Here is a 4,387-nt window from a genome sequence, read left to right on the forward strand (position 1 = left end):
GGCCCCTCCTTGTACTACCGCTGTACACTAATGTTCATCACTGGCAGAAGGTGTATCGGGGAGACTTGGGTCGATTTCCAGTATGATGTAATATTTTCTTCTGTTTATTAGTGTATGTTTCATCAACTAGTGCCACTATAATGTAATCACACCTTTTCATTATCTGTGCAAACAGGGTTATTCAGCTGCATTTTGGTGGAACTGCACAAATGTACGGATGGAACCGGCATATATGCGGAGTGCTAGGTGCCAAGTAAAAATTACCGACACCAACCCTGCTCCATCTAAGCATTGGCATCCAACACCATCAGTGGGATGTGTGGTGCTCACTGTGGACGGATCTTTCTCGGCAGCAAATCCTCTAACCAAATAGTAGTAGCTTATACTTAAAAAAATACTAGTAGCTTATATTGGCAGTTTTCTAGGGGTGTACTCTTTTCTGAAAGAAGCACTAATCTATTTTTCTTTATTTGTACACAGTGTCACAACTTTGACCCAAAGGTCCAGAGTTATTTTAGGGTGATTGGCGTAGTACTCGGAGACTGATTGTAAGCATGATTTTTATTAGTTGTCACACTGATTGTAAGCATGAGCAGATGGAAGATTAGGTTAGTGCCAAGCTTACCTTAAACCCTACCGACGCTGTTGAAACGAGGCGAGCGTCGAGGGAACCGTGGAGAACGGTGGGGAAGCGACGTCGCGCCATCCGGCCTCCTCTTGCGGTGGGAGAACGAATACTCCTGTGGCTCCGGCTGGCTCTGCACCCTCACGAACGGCACACCGTACTCGATCGATTTGTTATCCTCCTGGTGCTCGACCTTCGACCTGTATGCCCACCACCTCCACCTAACTTTTGCCTCGGGCGAATCTGTTTGCTCCTTAGCCCAGAGGAGATACTCGATGAACTCGAAGGACTGCGGCGTGACTGCCGCTGAGGAGTACATCGCTGCCCTCATCGTCATCATCTCGCTCTTTCACATACATTGCCACATGGCCCTCACCGTCCTCGAAATCTCCCACTCATTGTCAAACCAAGTAAGGATCTCCTTCAACCTGGCTAACTTTGCCTGGTCGCCACCGGCGATCTGCCAGATTCGCTGCTGCATCCCCTCCATAGATGTCCTTCTGAGTGGTCCGGTGGAAGCTTTGGAAGATGGGAGGAGAGACGGTGGTCTTGCAATAGAGAAGAGGGAGAGGCGAGACGGTGGTTTTGGAATGGAGATGATGGAGAGGAGAGGTTCCCCTGCCTTTCGGCCGCTGACAGGTGGGCCCCGCGCTTGGTGGGACCCATGTGTCAGTGTCTTAATGGCAGGATGGGCTACGTTAGGGGATCTTCGTCCGAGGAGAGAGGAGGTGGTTTTGGAATGGAGAAGAGGGAGAGGCAAGACGGTGGTTTTGGAATGGAGATGATGGAGAGGAGAGGAGGTGGTTTCGCAATGGAGAAGAGGGAGAGGCGAGACGGTGGTTTTGGAATGGAGATGATGGAGAGGAGAGGAGGTGGTTTTGCAATGGAGAAGAGGGAGAGGAGCGTGCGGCAGCGATTTAGGATTGGACGAGAGGGCCGGTGCGTTGTGACTGGATCAAAATCAAAATCAATTTACCCTTCAATTAAGAAAGCGACCCCACATTAACTAGTCTCCCATTTATTCTGGGTCATAATTGACCATGATTTTCGCAAATAAAATATATGTTATATGTTGCAAAAATAATATAATTTGAAAGTACATTCATATATGAACCAAACGATACAATTTTTGGTGACATGCATTCACATTTTGCTTGTCAAACACAGTACGTGGTCAAACTTTGACCCAAAATACGCAAAACAAAAAAAATACTTCCAAGACCAGCGCCGCTCTTCCACTCTTCTCCTCTTAAACCACCGCCACTCCTCTCATGTTCCAATCTAAATCCAGCGCCGCTCCTCTCCTCTTCCATTTCAAAACCACCGCCCCTCCTCTCCTGTTCCAATCCAAAACCAGCGTCGCTCCTCTCCCGTTCTAAACCAAAACCAGCGCTGCTCCTCTCCTCTTCCATTCGAAAACCACCGCCGGCGAGTGAAGGTGCTGTGGAGAAGTAGATGGATGGAGGAGTACAACCGATACGTGAGGATCGCAGACGGCGACCCTGTGAAGCTAGCTAGGATGTTGGAGATACAGTCTTGGTTTGACAACAAGGACCAACTAGCGGCGACGGCGACATCCATGGCCAAATATCTGCAACAGAGCGAAAAGGCGGCGATACTCCCGGAGGGAGTCGCGCGGGAGTACATAGAGCTACTCCTCTGGGCCATGGAGCAAACAGATTCACCGAATCCGATCGTGAGGGAGCGGTGGTGGGAGTATTGATCCCAGATGGAGCATGCACCAGAGATTGAAGGATCGAGCATCTACAGGGTGTCGTTTGTGAGGGTGACGTGCCAGAGCGAACCGGTGGAGTCTTCGTTGACCAAACCCAACTTCAAGAGGAGAAAAACAGTTGGCCCGACGATGCTTCCCCGCCATCCTCTCCCTCGCCGTTCACATCGTCTCACGGGGCGGCTGTCTGCCGCCGAGGACTAGGAGGGATTTGCCCCCCCCCAGACCAATAGTCGGGCAAGTTGTGAATTGTCAGGAGGAGCTTAGGGTTGTTAGTATTTGCAGGTTGTGAATTGTGTTTTGTGTTGTGTATTTTGAGAGTACTTTCAGTTATGAATGTCTTTTGAATTTCAGATTTGCAGTATTGACCATATGAAGTATTTTATGAATTCCAGAGATCTATTTTTAGCACTTAAAAATGTAGTTTCATAGGAGTATAAAAGTGCAGACAATGTGATTCTCAGAGAAGAAACTGCAAGTTTCAGTTTCAGATAAGAAACTCCAAGTTCAGTTTCAGATAAGAAACTGCAACTTTCAGAGGCAGAGCATTTATATTAACACAGCCTTTTCAAACAGTGTTAACATCATGCTGGAAGTTTTATTCATGGTCGAAATTGGAACTACCAGCCAGTTAACATCATGCTGATCAACATTCATGCATAGCACATCTTCATATGATGCAGTCAAAAAGCTATGCTATTTTCAAAATGCCCACACAATGTCGAGTGTGCGAAAAATAGAGAAAACGAGGGACGAAGTTTTGACAAGTGTAGGACGTGGTGTGCGTAGATGACAATTGGGATCCAGATGTCAATAAAGGCAGAGGCAAAAAATTTGGAGATATTTTCTCTGCACAGGTGGAATCGAACCCGAGCGGAACAGCTGCCCCGTCTAGGCTTTCTTTTTTAACATGCGCAGCCCATGACCTCGGATGGGAGGTCCATAAGGTTGTTTGTATTTTCTTGAGGGCCGTCATGTATCGACCAGCCTATGGACCTCCCATCCAAGATTTTATTTTTCCTGAAACATCCGGAGCCCAATTTATGTATTTTTTGGAAGAAAACGCAGAGGTATGTTCTAGTTTTCTATATAAGAAAAGGAACGCCTGGTCCAACTTATGTTTCCCTTCTAACTATATTATATATATTTAAATTATTTTATATGTTATTATATATTATTGTTATTGTCGTCATATATTTAACAGATACTTACATATGTAAGAAAACAATATCCCACATCTTGTTAACTTATAAAAACTAGTATGTATACATGTGCAAGGCATGTCTTAGTTGAAGAGAGTGATTTTGTTAAAAGAGAATAAGCCCTAGATTTGCTGATAGATAAAAGGCAAAAAAAATATAGAAATGTGCGAATGTAGATATTAATTAATTATGATTGATAAGTATTATAATGGTAGGGATTATTATTCATACAAGAAACAGTATGTGCACATCTAAAAAGACTGCACCTTACTTTTTGCTCCCTGTTTTACTCCAAAAAAAATCTCGTTTGGGCTCAAACTGCCATGTACTCAAGCGGCAATACGACCCATGAGGCAGGGAACATGGGCTTCTTTTGTTCTTGAAAGGTCACGTGATTGTGCCAGAACACAGCAGAGGCTGTATCAGTCTACTGTTCTTAGCCATTGGATTTAGGTGACCAATGGCTATGATTGATGCTCTAGGTCTAGTTCGAAACTGATACACTACATAGATAGTATAGATAATTTCTTAACAATAAAATCCTCAAATTTTTTTTGCAAAGCACTTACTATTTAAATATATATATATATAACAAAATGCTCAGCCCCTGTTTATTTTTTGATAACATTGCAGCGCCCACCCCAAAATTATAATTAGAATCAGCCCAACAAAATCGTGTATTTCGAGAAAGTGCAAATGGCATGTAATTTTTTAGGAAAAACATAAATGGGCCGCATGGACGCTACATTATTTGTTCACCCAGCCCAGCTAATGGACTGTAATTCAAAAAAAAGATCAAATGGCCTGTAAATTCTACCCCGCAAAAAA

This window comes from Triticum aestivum, unplaced genomic scaffold, assembly GCF_018294505.1.
Source record: "Triticum aestivum cultivar Chinese Spring unplaced genomic scaffold, IWGSC CS RefSeq v2.1 scaffold5D_scf_2686, whole genome shotgun sequence".
Classification (NCBI taxonomy): Eukaryota; Viridiplantae; Streptophyta; class Magnoliopsida; order Poales; family Poaceae; genus Triticum; species Triticum aestivum.